This window comes from Oncorhynchus mykiss, chromosome 22 (assembly GCF_013265735.2).
Source record: "Oncorhynchus mykiss isolate Arlee chromosome 22, USDA_OmykA_1.1, whole genome shotgun sequence".
Classification (NCBI taxonomy): Eukaryota; Metazoa; Chordata; class Actinopteri; order Salmoniformes; family Salmonidae; genus Oncorhynchus; species Oncorhynchus mykiss.
Genome location: NC_048586.1, coordinates 23,949,010 through 23,965,357, shown reverse-complemented (window position 1 = coordinate 23,965,357; position 16,348 = coordinate 23,949,010). Strand labels below are relative to the sequence as shown.

General features: G+C 41.2%; 1 protein-coding gene and 1 pseudogene across 3 annotated transcripts in view; one reads left to right on the top strand and one right to left on the bottom strand.

Annotated features, from left to right (window-relative positions):
• LOC110502003 (synaptotagmin-like protein 5) overlaps positions 1-9,195 on the bottom strand; it is a 66,375-nt gene extending 57,180 nt beyond the window's left edge. For 2 of the 3 annotated variants that reach the window (XM_021579888.2, XM_021579887.2), the window contains exon 1: positions 8,575-9,194. The gene's annotated coding sequence lies outside the window, so the exon portion shown is untranslated. Of the gene's footprint in view, positions 1-8,574 lie in introns of all 3 variants that reach the window. The other variant, XM_021579889.2, reaches the window with a different exon arrangement.
• Positions 6,799-12,783, top strand: LOC110502070 (annotated as a pseudogene).
• Positions 12,784-16,348: the final 3,565 nt, after the last annotated feature.

Genomic DNA, 16,348 nt, shown 5'->3' with positions numbered 1-16,348 from the left:
GAAGGAGACCGCCGATTGCTGAAGCGCATAGCACGTAAAAATGCTCTGTCCTCGGTTGCAAAACTCACTACCGAGTTTAATACTCTGACTACACCGCTCGCGTCGCAAAATAAATATAGGAATCTATGTTATTCAATTATTGCACCCACACTGGTCATGCGCGCCAAAGAGCGTCTGTGTTGCCAAGGGCTAAAATAGAAGTCATTCCTATTTCAAATCAAATCAAATCAAATTTTATTTGTCACATACACATGGTTAGCAGATGTTAATGCGAGTGTAGCGAAATGCTTGTGCTTCTAGTTCCGACAATGCAGTAATAACCAACAAGTAATCTAGCTAACAATTCCAAAACTACTACCTTATAGACAAAAGTGTAAGGGGATAAAGAATATGTACATAAAGATATATGAATGAGTGATGGTACAGAGCGGCATAGGCAAGATACAGTAGATGGTATTGGGTGCAGTTTATACATATGAGATGAGTATGTAAACAAAGTGGCATAGTTAAAGTGGCTAGTGATACATGTATTACATAAAGATGCAGTAGATGATATAGAGTACAGTATATACATATACATATGAGATTAATAATGTAGGGTATGTAAACATTATATTAGGTAGCATTGTTTAAAGTGGCTAGTGATATATTTTACATCATTTCCCATCAATTCCCATTATTAAAGTGGCTGGAGTTGAGTCAGTGTGTTGGCAGCAGCCACTCAATGTTAGTGGTGGCTGTTTAACAGTCTGATGGCCTTGAGATAGAAGCTGTTTTTCAGTCTCTCGGTCCCAGCTTTGATGCACCTGTACTGACCTCGCCTTCTGGATGATAGCGGGGTGAACAGGCAGTGGCTCGGGTGGTTGTTGTCCTTGATGATCTTTATGGCCTTCCTGTGACATCGGGTGGTGTATGTGTCCTGGAGGGTAGGTAGTTTTCCCCCGGTGATGCGTTGTGCTACCCTCTGGAGAGCCTTACGGTTGTGGGCGGAGCAGTTGCCGTACCAGGCGGTGATACAGCCCGACAGGATGCTCTCGATTGTGCATCTGTAGAAGTTTGTGAGTGCTTTTGGTGACAAGCCGAATTTCTTCAGCCTCCTGAGGTTGAAGAGGCGCTGCTGCGCCTTCTTCATGATGTTGTCTGTGTGGGTGGACCAATTCAGTTTGTCTGTGATGTGTACGCCGAGAAACTTAAAACTTACTACCCTCTCCACTACTGTTCCATCGATGTGGATAGGGGGGTGTTCCCTCTGCTGTTTCCTGAAGTCCACAATCATCTCCTTAGTTTTGTTGACGTTGAGTGTGAGGTTATTTTCCTGACACCACACTCCGAGGGCCCTCACCTCCTCCCTGTAGGCCGTCTCGTCGTTGTTGGTAATCAAGCCTACCACTGTTGTGTCGTCCGCAAACTTGATGATTGAGTTGGAGGCGTGTGTGGCCACGCAGTCGTGGGTGAACAGGGAGTACAGGAGAGGGCTCAGAACGCACCCTTGTGGGGCCCCAGTGTTGAGGATCAGCGGGGTGGAAATGTTGTTGCCTACACTCACCACCTAGGGGCGGCCCGTCAGGAAGTCCAGTACCCAGTTGCACAGGGCGGGGTCGAGACCCAGGGTCTCGAGCTTGATGACGAGCTTGGGGGGCACTATGGTGTTAAATGCCGAACTGTAGTCGATGAACAGCATTCACATAGGTATTCCTCTTGTCCAGATGGGTTAGGGCAGTGTGCAGTGTGGTTGAGATTGCATCGTCTGTGGACCTATTTGGGCGGTAAGCAAATTGGAGTGGGTCTAGGGTGTCAGGTAGGGTGGAGGTGATATGGTCCTTGACTAGTCTCTCAAAGCACTTCATGATGACGGAAGTGAGTGCTACGGGGCGGTAGTCGTTTAGCTCAGTTACCTTAGCTTTCTTGGGAACAGGAACAATGGTGGCCCTCTTGAAGCATGTGGGAACAACAGACTGGGATAGGGATTGATTGAATATGTCCGTAAACACACCAGCCAGCTGGTCTGCGCATGCTCTGAGGGCGCGGCTGGGGATGCCATCTGGGCCTGCAGCCTTGCAGCCTCACATATTTCTGACGCAGATCACGCTGCAAGTCCTGCCTCTCCCATCTCTTCATTGGTTTATAGAAGCAGGTACCCACGTGCCATCTCCTCATTGGTTATACCCACGTGGGTGATTGAAAGACTAACTGTTTTGCCAGTTGTCGTGGTAATACTATGAATGTGTAGATACCAATCACCATATAAGTTCAAAGATGAAAAAGCCTGGAAGGAGGAGAGAACTAGAAACTATTCGGTTGACCGTTTTATGTGTGGATTAATTATGTGTGGACCTTGTGCATTTCAGGTAAAATAACAACTCAATGTTTATATCCTAGGACAAATTAGCTAGCAACAGCAAGCTAGCTAAATAGGACAAATTAGATAGCAAGTGCAAGCTAACTAGCTAAATTGCCATACATGTTTAATGCTTTTCGACCTGTCCCCAAATTAATGTCATTGGTTCAGAGTGTGTTTTGATATTTTAACTTGCGTGTCGTGATCGCGTTTAGTGTCGGGGGACAAAATACATTTATACACGAGGGCAGCCGGTTTGGATTCCGTGTAACTGCCTCTGGAAGCAACGTCAGCACAAGAAATGTTCGTCGGGAGCTTCATGAAATGGGTTTCCATAGCCGAGCAGCCGCACACAAGCCTAAGATCATGTGCAATGCCAAGCGTCGGCTGGAGTGGTCTAAAGCTCGAAGCCATTGGACTCTGGAGTGATGAATCACGCTTCACCATCTGGCAATCTGGGTTTGGCAGATGCCAGGAGAACGCTACCTGCTTGAATGCATAGGGCCAACTGTAAAGTTTGGTGGAGGAAGAATTATGGTCTGGGGCTGTTTGTCATCGTTAAGGCTAGGCCCCTTAGTTCCAGTGAAGGGAAATCTTAACGTTCCAGCATTCTAGATGATTCTGTGCTTACATTCTTACATGTGCTTACGATTCTGTGCTTCTGTGCTTTGTGGCAACAGTTTGGGGAAGGCCCTTTCCTGAACTAGACTGGCCTGCACAGAGCCCTGACCTCAACCCCAATTGGAACGCCGACAGCGAGCAAGGCCTAATCGCCCAACATCAGTGCCCAACCTCCTAATGCTCTTGTGGCTGAATGGAAGCAAGTCCCTGCAGAAATGTTCCAACACCTAGTAGAAAGCCTTCCCAGAAGAGTGGAGGCTGTTATAGCAGCAAAGGGGGGACCAACTCCATATTCATGTCCATGATTTTGGAATGAGATGTTAGACAAGCATGTGTCCACATACTTTTGGCCATGTAGTGCCTATACATATATATAGCATTAAGCTCTATGTATTTTTAGATATAGGCCTATTGTAAATGTGGTATTGTAGCGTAATCATCTTTTCTGCAAAAATAAATACAAATACCCACAACTTTAAGCTACAAACTCATTTGACAGAGGTAATGAACTGCCCATTGTTCAGCACAGCAATTAATAAAACAGGACCATGTTTGCAAAACAAGTGTTTCTGAGCTTATGTCAATATTACACAGGTAAGCTAACGGTTACAGAAATCAGAATTTTACACAGGTTCTATATGAGTGACTGTGTCCAACAACACACCTGTTGTTATGTTGGGCACTTACTGAACAAAGAAATATGTTATGAAATGTATTTTTTTCTGAATTACATTTATTGCTAAAATAAAGGTTTAAGAAAATACAGGCAGGCATCACTTTACTACAAGACAAAACAGCTCAATCAAGGACGATGGTCTTGTAAGTATAAAAGCAGAAAGTATTCACACCCCTTGACCTTTTCCACATTTTGTTGTGTTAAATTGAGACTGAGATGTTTTGTCACTGGCCTACACACAATACTCCATAATGTCAAAGTGGAATTATGTTTTTTTATTTTTTACAAATTAATTAAAAAAATTCAAGCTGAAATGTCTTGTCAATAAGTTTAACCACTTTGTTATGGCAAGCCTACATAAGTTCAGGAGTAACTGTGCTTTCAAGTCACATAATAAATTGCATGGACTCTGTGTGCAATAATAGTGTTTAACATAATTTTTGAATGACTACCTCATCTCTGTACACCACACATACAATTATCTGTAAGCCGAGCAGTGAATTTCTAAAACAGATTCAACCACAAAGACCAGAGAGGTTTTCCAATGCCTCACAAAGAAGCCACCTATTTGTAGATGGGTAAAAAATAAAGCAGACATTGAACATTTTGAGCATTGTAAAGTTATTAATTAGACTTTGGATGATGTATCAATACACCCAGTCACTACAAAGATATACAGTGGGGGGAACAAATATTTGATACACTGCCGATTTTGCAGGTTTTCCCTACTTACAAAGCATGTAGAGGTCTATCATTTTTATCATAGGTACACTTCAACTGTGAGAGACGGAATCTAAAACAAAAATCCAGAAAATCACATTGTATGATTTTTAAGTAATTCATTTGCATACCAAAAGGCAGCGGCGTAGCGGCGAGACATACACACTTAATAGGGGGATTGGGGATCAAAGCCAGTGAGTGGGAGGGAGGGAAACCCAGCACAACACAACTACATAGCACATCACAGGCACAGCTCTATGCAGCATTTCACCACCAACTTGGTGTAGTAAGTGCAACATAACATTACTCCAGTCCACAGCTCCGAACAGCCTGTGCTGCAGTTCCACACTCTAAAAAACAACCCAATTTGGGTAAATATTGTACAGAACACATGTTGGGTTATTTTGACCCAGCCAGTTCTTTAAGTTGGGTTGTTGATGCTTGGTTATTGAGCTATGATACACCAGGTCAGATCGGGAGGATGGAGGCGTAGCTTAGTAGGGGCGTGGCTTTCAAATAGTTATTTTTTGGCCACCCATGAGAGAATTGTCATTCAGGTTAGCACTGACTCTTTTGTAGCTTTAATAAAGTTTCTACAAGTGTATGAGTTTTTACATTTGATTTATTTAACCTTTATTTGACTAGGTAGGTCAGTCAAGAACAAAGTCTTATTTACAATGACGGCCTAGGAACGGTTCCTTAAAAACATATCCCAATGTTGGGATAGTTACCACTTCGTTATCATAGTATTGTTATACATTTTATATAAGCCACACCCCTAATAGGCCACACATTTAGATTACCCAAACTTGGGTTAATTTAACCATCAGTTTAGTTTTTATTCAGTTTTATGCTGGGTTGACCCTGCAGGCATGGCATATTGGTAGCGTGGCTTTGAGATAGGTATTTTTGCCCACCCGTGAGAGTAAATGTAATTCCTGTTCAACTGCACTTGAACAATATAACTTTATGCAGGGTTGTATTGTGTAGGCCTTTGCATTTGTAATTCAAAACTTACTCACACAGCATGCCATCACTATTGTATTGATTAAATCCAGTCAATCATTTTGCATTGATAAGGTCTAGGTAGCCTAGCTACTCCAAGTTTGAATATAAACCAAATTTGAATACATTCACATTGTCTCCTGACACAAATAAATAATAATAATAATAAATAGGCCTATTTTAGGCTATAAATAAATGACTTTAGCCTGCAGCTGTGTTTGTTATCAGTAGTCTACAGTTGATCAGACTGAAGCACAGATTTATTGTGCATGAGGCAAATCAGAGGCAAATCAGTCTAAACAAATGTACTTTGTCCCTATTTTCGATGCTTGTGTGTCAATATTTTTTATCAAACCAAATGAAAAGTGTTGGGCCATATGCCAGCTTGCCACACATTTGCCGGTGACCCTGTTGTGTTGATGTCTGCAACATGGATAAATCAAAATCACCACATAATGCTACAAATGAAGAAACATATCCTATCCTGTTCTACTATCTTGAAACTTTGAACTTGAAACTCAATCATACTTTGGTCTGATTTCATCCAAATATCATCCAATCTAATCAAAAACGTGATGTTGACTGTTCATTACTATCATGCCCTAACCACAGAGAGCTTTTTATTCTCTATGTTGGTTAGGTCGGGGTGTGACATCTAGGTGATTATATTTCTATGTTGGCCTGGTATGGTTCCCAATCAGAGGCAGCTGTTTATCGTTGTCTCTGATTGGAGATCATATTTAGGCAGCCATTTCCCCTTTGTGGGATCTTGACTATGTATAGTTGCCTGTGAGCACTATAGCAGCCAGGAGTGGAGAACATCCTGGACGTGGGAAGAGATTATGGCAGGAGACAGAAGCCTGCCATGGAAGCAGGCGGAAGCAGCGAGGGAGCAACAACAATGACACCGGGGTTCGCGGCCACGACGGAAGCCTAAGAGGCAGCCTCAAAACGAGAGGCAGCCTTTTTTGGGGGAGGAGGCACACGGAGTGGTCGGCGACGCTGAGGGGTGAGTCAGAGACCGAGGAGGAATATTGGGACAGATTGAGCGAGGAGTGGGTGGCGAAAGTTGAGGGGAGTAAACCAGAGACTGTCAGTGAGTTGAGGGAGAATGTGGAGGAGAAAGAAATGAGAGAGTTATTGAATTGGTGGACGATGCACAACATTTGCCCTAAGGAGCGTGTTATCGATTTAAAGCCACCTGAGTCAGCTCTCTGTACTCATCCTGAGAAGTGTGTTAAAGTTCCGGTTCAAGTAATGCCGGTTATATTCACCAGGTCTCCAGTACGCATCCACAGTCCAGTATGTCCTGTGCCTCCTCCCCAAACTCGCCCTGAGGTGCGTGTCACTAGCCCGGTGCCACCTGTACCGGCCCCACGCATCAGGCCTCCACAGTCCAGCGCTTCCGACGACAGTTCCCAGTCCGGAGCTTCCGGCGATGGTCCGGAGCCTCCTGAGACGGTCGGCGGTCCGGAGCCTTCCGAGACGGCCCGGCTCATCCGGCGACGATCTGCGGTCCGGAGCTTCTGGCGACGATCCCCGCACCAGAGCCGCCATTGAGGATGACGTATCCACGAGCGGAGTGAGTACTTCGCCCCGCACCGGAGTTTCCCCCAACGGTAGATGCCCACCCGGACCCTCCCCTATTGAGTCAGGTTTTGCGGTCGGAGTCCGCACCTTATCGTTGTCTCTGATTGGGGATCATATTTAGGCAGCCATTTCCCCTTTGTGCTTTGTGGGATCTTGACTATGTATAGTTGCCTGTGAGCACTATAGCAGCTTCACGTTTGGTTTTGCATTTATTGTTTTCTTTGAGTTTCACTTCAAAATAAAGAGGATGGAACCATACCACGCTGCATCTTGGTCCACTTATTACGAACCAACGTGACAATTACCTTTAAGACAATCTAGTATTCATTAATATGCAATTGCCTGCAGCCAACCTGCTTCCTTTAATCACTTGTGATTACAGTAAAATACTATAGAAACAATTTTCTTAGATTTTAATAGTCACTTTTACTGTATTGTACTGTTTCATTGCTCTGGTATCAAGTTACCTTTAATAGTTCAGTATTGTATTGACACTATTCAGAAATAGGCAAAGATATCTTGTTATAATTTTAAAAAATTGGAAGACCAATGTATCCTTAACTACAACAACATTTTCAGTAAAGGTAACAAACGTTTTACTTGCTATGACTGTGATATGTCATTTGTTTAATCAACCTTGTAAGTTGCTAAGGACAAATGTGCCCACTAAATGACCAATATGTAAATGTGAAAAAAATGAAGTTGCAAAGAACACTGGGTGATATGTCACCATATAATGCTGCTATCTCAAAATGTCTCAATGTTGACATACATTTCTTCAAAATGTTGACTTACTTATCTCAAAATGTTGCCTTACTTATCTCAAAATGTTGACTTACTTATCTCAATGTTTTGATAGGTTTTAAAAACATTTTGGTGGCAGGAATGTGCTTCAATAAGCCTGTAACTTTGAAGCAGCATTAGTTTAAGACGTGCTAAGTGAATATGAAACATTTTGATGAGTTCAGTTCATGCTATTGCATTAAATCCAACATATGTCTCTGTGGCCATAGTCTACTAATTACTAAGTTAGTACATGCAAAATGTGTAAATTGTTTCACAGTATCCTAATAATAGCCCATTGAAATAATATTTTTTAGAATTAGCCTATATTTCACAGCTCTGTCTAGACAACAAAAACGGTCAGATAAATTGAACATCTTCGAACCAGTTTCTAGTGTTACATGCACGGAGAGCACAAAAAATGCCTTTTGCTGCATTGCACCTGTACAAACAAACGCTGCTAACTTTACATGCAGCTGTATGGTAGTTGAGACCTCACCTGAACAGAAACGTTTTATTTTATAATTACTCTACTGAATTATTTGTCCATAATACAATTATTTAGAAGGTTATGCAACAATACAAAATAAATGTTTAAAATCTATCGCAATTTTGCAAAAACAGCATGTAGCCTATGAGTTTTAAGAATTAGCTTATGATGATGGTTATTCGCTATGGAAATGGCTTACTGGTCTCTTGTCGCTTGTTACCTCCTCGTCGGGAATCTCCCTTTCAGAATCATTATGGGACATTCACCGCAGTTCATGTTTCACACAGATAGAACCACCAACATAAAATTACAATGGTTTCTCTTAAGATTGTAACAGAAAAGCCATCATACCTGAAAGCAACACTCCAGAAAGTGGTGGCTTGGTGACTCCTGAGAGTGGATGCTATGGGGGAGCTTGTGCAGTTAGTCCATCTCTTTGCGCGTCTCTCTGATCACAGCTGTAGTGTCAACTGCTCTGCTCCGCATAGCAGCCCAGTGCTCTCGTGTGTAAGGGGGCGTGGTCACATTTTCGGGAAAACAGCTGGGGCAGCTACTCTGCAGTCTATCTACGAACCCGATTTAGTAGGCTATTATTTATCCAGTGGCAATATACCGTGATACTGAAGATAGGCTAATAATTTCCTATTGACTCAATAAGTCATGCTGCAGTGGCAAAGAAGCAGTTTAGATGTCTTCCTGTGCGTCTCTCTCTTTCTGTGTTTCTCTGTTTTTTTCTTTGTGTGTGTTGTCCTTGAGTCCTAGAGTCAAATTGTGGTACCATACCCCAGATCTAACCTTAGCTGCTACGAGGATAAAATGACAGAATTACATAACACTGAATTACAAAACAATATCTGATCGTTTATTAGTGGTTATGATCAGTCCACTTCTTACACTTACTACCATACAATTCCTAATACCTCCCTCCGCAAGGAGGCAGGAAATAATCTACTGCTCTCATTTGCAGTCGTGGGTGTATCTTGCCTCGCTGAGTCTGTCACAGATGAGACAGACATTTCACCAGATGTATAAATGTGAAGCATCCGCTTGACGTTCCCCCTCGCAACCAAATTTGGTAGTGAGAAACCCAGTGCCGGCAATGGGGAGAGGATGGAATGAGATGGATTTTGGCCGAGATTCTGCACATTTTCTCATCGATTAAACATTTGATCTTAATACGGTTCTGTTCCCAAAACTACAATATGTTATGAACAGAGTGGACTAAGTTTTGTACACTTTGCCAAAGTTGTAAAAAAATCGCGTTGTTAGGAAGGAGTGCAAAGGCGAATTGAGTTATTGCACCACTTCAGAGTATGCGTTCCTTTATGCGAATATGCAGATATGTGCAAGAACAGGCCAATAGGATATCGCTAGCTCGCCCACCTCCTTGCTTGTTTTGCCAACTATGACTCATTTATTCACGTTGGGTGTGGTTTAGCTATAAAACAATTCAATTATCTCTGCCTTTGATCATCTCCGTCTCGTTGACAGCTAAACAGGAATAACAGCAGGGTCGGCGAAAAGGCCTTGTTTAAATAAGACATTCTTGCTTTTAAATCAAATGGTGGAGTACAATTCCGGAGAGGAGGTAGATTTAGCATTTAGCTATACATATCAGACTTCAAAGCATTTAGCCCAGTTAGCTAGCTAACATTTGCATGTACTGCATAGATGCTGTTTCGAAAACGTCACAAGCCAGTACTTGAGGGGGTTCGTTTATTTGGCACGGATTACCCCAGTGGGAGGAGTTTGATTCGGGAGAAAAGTGATTGTGTTGGTTTAGGAACCGGACTGCTTCACCGGCGTGAGCCAGGTGCCCAGCTCTGACCGACCACGAAATCGGCTCAAAACAAAAGTGTAATTAAGCACGGAGTGATTAATAGGAATCAGATTTTTTTCACATGCACACGTGATTGCTTTGGATAAAAACGCTGCCTTCCCAATGTAACCTATTTAAAAAATTAAATGAAAAAAACATGCTGTGTTTTTCTGGATGATGCACCATGCTGCCTTGTTGACAACATGACAGAGCGGGGCCGATTAATGTTTGATTTGAGATTTCGTCTGATGACTTGTGCATTTGCCCGGTTCAACGCGGGCCAGTGTAATATAGACCCTCCATTAGTATTTGAAAAGTCAAATGAAACTGACAAGATAATATAGACCTTCTTGTAAACATTTGTCAGGTAAATGTCATATCAATACATGTAGTTGTGTGGGGGATTTATCAGTTTAGCAGCTAGCCAATTTACTGGGTATGATCAAATCAACTGGGCTGAGCATCTGTCAAAAACAGCATAGCTAGCGAGCTTACAGTATTATGCAGTCGAAGTAACCCAGTGTATGAATGTAATGTTTCAGCTACTTCGAAATCTTCCAGAAATCACAATGCTCTTTCATACTTTAACAGGCTGCAATACCCATAATCTCAGTGCAAATTATTCTAAAGATCCTATGAACAGACTAATAGTTAGATAATGAATTATTGGTGCAGCAGCCCCCTTCTCCTCCCTGGGTTTGCCTGAAAGCAGCCTTTGATGTCCAGCCTCCACAGCACTAGTGTTGACATGACCTCTAAGATCTCAAAGTGGGGTGTTTGTCTATGTACCCTAGTTCGTTGTGAGAACAGCCGGGAAAATCTAGGTCCACACCAGCTCCTTTTGTTTTGTATGATTCCAAGCACACAACTGTGTGAATGAATGCCGAACACTCAACAACTTTTGTTTGACTTTACATTATAACTAAGTAATACCCTCTATTTTGTTCATGTTTTTCATAATGAGCCTTTTTTATATATATTTGGAAGGTGTCTTACAACGCAGAGGAGGCCAGTGTCTCTGTTAAAGAGGTAGGTAAGAGGATCTTGGAAACATGTTTTTCAACAGCCTTATTTGTTGGCTGGTAAAGATGGTCAAAACCACTGATTATCCCCTTCATAGTTGCTTGATTGTGTCGTTTCTCGTTGCAATCTCATCTCCTATGATATTATTGCTCTTACTGACTGTCTGTGTATCGAAGGTATCATTGGAGAAATAGGCTACAACCAGAACAAAGTGAACCAATGGACTGCCAGCATCGTGGAGCACTCTCTCACCCAGTTGGTCAAACAAGGGGAGACCATTCAAGTTCATAGGTGTGATGTTAAGATATTTTAACACAACTGAGCTATGGTATTACAAGAGTCAGTCACAAATTGGTCACGTCGAAGTAGCGAGAAAACATAGACACACGAAAAGTTGAAGTTGTTAGTATACCTTAAACCTCATTCTATCTTCTCCACCCTTAACAGGCTGGACGATGGGCCCTTTGTGACCGGGAGCAAGGCTCTGTGCATGACAGAATGCTTACAGCAGGAAATTCATCATCAACATGGTCTTGTGTTCCAGTGAACTGTGTCATCATGCAGAAGACTGGTGCTGGTCTCCACACGGCCAACTCTTGCTACTGGGACACTGCTACTGATGGTGAGATAAAGGAAAACACCACACTGAACTACTCTACTACTAACTGTACAAACCATTGAACAGTCATTTGCTTTATTGTGCTAATGAACAGTGTATCACCCTTTGGTTAAATCAGGAGGGTGTAACATGTAGAACTTTAAGATAGAAGTATATTGAATTTTACTGCCGTGATTTTCTGTGATATTCTGAGAACAGGGAATATTTCCCACTCTGTACATTGAGTTTCTATCTGTATATGTTTTTTGAACATTGCACTGCACTCAAGAAGCCGCGTGTGTGGAACTATATTTTACGAGTCTAAATTAGTTCTGATGTTGTGTTCCCTTTGATTGGTTGAGATCTTGTAGGTTGACCTGATTGGTTTTTGTGGTGTCCTCCCACAGGAAGCAGCACAGTCAGGTGGGAGAACCGCACCATGTACTGTGTGGTGTGTGTTTTCGCTGTGGCCGTGACCTGTTAACTTGGGACCCTCAATTTCCCTTCCCAAAACCCCCTCTCGAACACGGCCAGGCATGCACCAGGACTACCAAGCCTTGAAGATCCTATGCTGATTACCTATGAACAGAAATGTCTGTTGTACAAAAACACTTCTTAACCCCACAATTACAAACTGACCACCTACAATGGGAACCATAGGATGGGAATTCAGTGTTCTTGCTATATGTGGTGAATGTATAGTGTTGTTTAGTGTTGTCTGTGTGTAAATGTAAATACAGACCAATAGTTAGAGAGATATGCTCAGTATGGATTTAAGAAATGGCACTACCCATACTGGTAAATGTTCTTCTTTGAACAATCACATAATATCTTCAACTAGGCTATACATGTGTAATAATAGTATTAACTAAATCAATAAATCACAATTATAGTTACAACTGTAAACAACAGGCTTATCAATAGTGTGCCATCATTGTACCACAATCTAAAATGTTTTCCCTGAGGCTCATAGCAGAGGGACCAGGTTCAGTACATTCCTAACAGAGTTCAGAGAGAGACAGATTGGAGGTTCCATTGAGCATTGTAGTTTTATGAAGGTCTATGTTTAATTTAAGAATATGTTAAGACATAATAATTAAACATACTCCATTTATATTTATTTTCCATTTATATTTATTCTAAAACTATTTCTTGTAGATTTCTGAAATTGTAGCATTGTTTTTGTATTTATCAGGATCCACATTAGCTCTCCCCAATTAGCCCATTAGCTCTCCCCAATTAGCCCATTAGCCCATTAGCTCTCCCTGTTGGTCTAGTGGTTAGGATTTGGAGCTCTCACTACCGCAGCCCGGGTTCGATTCCGGGTCAGGGAATGCAGAGGTCTAATGCACTGCATCACAGTGCTAGAGGCGTCACTACAGACCCGGGTTTGATCCCAGGCTGTATCACAACTGGCCGTGATCAGGAGTCCCATAGGTTGGCGCACAATTGGCCCAGCGTCGTCTGGGTTAGGGGAGGGTTTGGCCATTGTAAATAAATAAGAATTTGTTCTTAACGGACTTGCATAGTGAAATAAAAAAGCTGCCAAGGCAGCAACTACTCTTCCTGGGTTCCAAACACATTAAGGCACATACACACACACATCACATATAAAACAAAAGATAAAACATTACAACATGTAACATTACTACACCACTACATATCTACAATAGAAAATGTATAATACCACCATACAACAATATTACAATGTGCGTGTGTGGAGAGTGTATGTGGTAGCGCTTGTGCGTATGAGTGTGTGTCTCTTCACTGTCTTCAGCTGTACTTTAATCTGTTTTTAAATCTGATTCTACTGCTTGTATCAGTTACCTGATGTGGAATAGAGTTTCATGTAGTCATGGCTCTATGTAGTACTGTGCGCCTCCCATAGTCTGTTCTGGACTTGTGGATTGCGAAGAGACCTCTGGTGGCATGTCTTGTGAGGTATACATGGGTGTCCGAGCTGTGTGCTAGTAGTTTAAACAGACAGCTCTGTACATTCAGCTTGTTAAAACTTCTTACAAAAACAAGTAGTGATTAATGAAAATGTCTGCACTCACTACTGTAAGTCGCTCTGGATAAGAGCGTCTGCTAAATGACTCAAATGAAAATGTATGTCAAATTCTCCTCTATTTTTAGCCATGAGATATTGACATGCTTATTATTAATGTTAGCTCTACGTGTACATTTAAGAGCTAGCCGCGCTGCCCTGTTCTCAGCCAGTTGTAATTTTCCCAAGTCCCTCTTTGTGTCACCTGACCGCACTACTGAACAGTAGTCCAGCTGCGACAAAACTAGGGCCTGTAGGACCTGCCTTGTTGATAGTGTTGTTAAGAAGAACTGCGCTTTATTATGGGCAGATTTCTCCCCATCTTAGCTACTGTTGTATCAATATGTTTTGACCATGACTTGCTCAATTTACATATTATTCATTACAAGATTTAGTTGTTTAGAGAAATGATTTGTCACAAATACAATGCTTTTAGTTTTTTTTTTTTACATTTAGGACTCATTTATTCCTTGCCACCCATTCTGAAAATAACTGTAGCTCTTTGTTAAGTGTCCTTGCAGTAGATGTAGGCTTTTTGTTTCAATTACTCATTATACTGTAAATATGACTTGTGAGCTGTGACTGACATCTTTGTCCATTGACATTTCAGTCATTAAATGCATTATTTAACTAACATCATCATTTTCTGGTGTTTATTTGAGACGTCTCACCTGTAAAGCAGGTTGACAGAATAGCTAGTGAGGTTTAGGATGGGGTGAATCTGCTAGTTTCCTACCTTGTACATAGGGGGATTGTGAGGTAGTAGTGGCGTTAGACAATTTGTGACAACGAAAGGTTATCCTATTTGCTGCATTGTTTGTTGTTCTAATCTAGGGCAAAGCCTTGTACAAGATGGCATTTTAAAAGAAGATCAGGTGGAATTAGATTGTATACAGACACAAGCTACATCATTGGTCTATGTAATTACAGATGTTTAAAGCGAATAGTGAAACTTGTAAGACTTTAATGCCTTTAAACATACACACACACCTCAACTATTAAAACTCATATGACAAGCGTGTCTCAAAGAGTTTATTACTTTTATATTTAGGCAAATGTTGAGTGTGAAAAGAGGCCAAAGTCAACACATGAGAATATATCTGTCCAAGTCTGATGAAGCAAGGCTATCCATAGCCTGAGAGTGAGTGACAGTTTATGGCTGGTGAAACTAGACATTTACATCAGAGAAGTTCTGAAAATGACTACCTTGGATGAATTTGTCCCTCTTTTTAGCATCCTTTTGTCCCTCACCTGAGTTAATTATTGATTGAAGCGGTTTCCATTCTATTCTATTCACCAACCAAGACTTAGTAGATCAATTACTTCAAGGTGAGAAGGACAAATAGTTTTTTAAAGAATTTTCTCCCAGCCTAACAAACTAGAGGAATATTCTTGGCTGGATTTCATTTCGAAAACTTCCTACCTCTCCTCTGTCCTAATCTGAAAATACTTGATAGGAAAAAGTCAAATGGTGAACATTTGAAAGGAAAGGGAGTTTGTAATCGTGTTGGAAACGAAGGGATAAAGAAAACCCGGAATCCTTCATCTCTCCTACAACACTGAATGCTCTCAAGGATTCATAGTCACATCTGCTTACATCAGGTTCACAGTCAAGGCTACAACATCTTTCTGTCATATTTTTTTGATTAATGGATGAAATTTACAGTCAGTTTCTATATTGTGCCACTAGAGGTCAGTATAATTCCATGGTCTGATTATGTTATAACACACAAAACACAATTACTCGATAAATCACATATAAATATACAAGTAATTCACATATTGTTTGAATTCCATCTTTAAAATACCACTTTTAATAATCATTTTCTCTGTGAGATTGATTCACAACACTGTGTTATTTACATTTGATTATTTTTATTACAAACATTCTGTTTGGCTTCAAAGACTGTTTGTATTTTTAATACAAAATATATGGAGCATTCATGTGACACTAAATTCTGTCAAGCCCTGTGCAACAGCATTGCAAAAGAAGAGCTAGTGTAAAAGAAACATACAACATTCCAAAACAATACATTTAAGGTTCAAGCTAAGGAAAGACTCTTCTCACCATTCCAAATATTTAATACTTTTCAAATAGATATTGTGCAAGTCTGTGCTTAGATTAACATATATAATAAATCACCAGAATTGAAGTGGCCAAAGAGACTCGGGGACACAATAGCACAACACACATCCAATCAAAGTATCTCACTGTGGCAACATAAACAACAACAGCTGCTGCTGACTGCTGCGCTTAGTTACAAAGCTGAACCAAAGTGACAGAAATCTTTCATAAACATGCAAAGGTGTGAGACAGAGTCTGTCGGTGGTCGTGGTCATGCGGTGGGTTCAGTACATACAGTTGTGTTTAGTAAGAGATATGATCTGTTTATTTCACCTTTATTTAACCAGGTAGGCCAGTTGAGAAAAAGTTCTCATTTACAACTGCGACCTGGCCAAGGTAAAACAAAGCAGTGCGACACAAGCAACACAGAGTCACACATGGAATAAACAAACGTACAGTCAATAACACAATAGAAAAAATAATCTATATACAGTGTGTGCAAATGAAGTAAGATTAGAGAGGTAAGGCAATAAATAGGCCGTAGTGGCGAAGTAATTACAATTTAGCAATTAA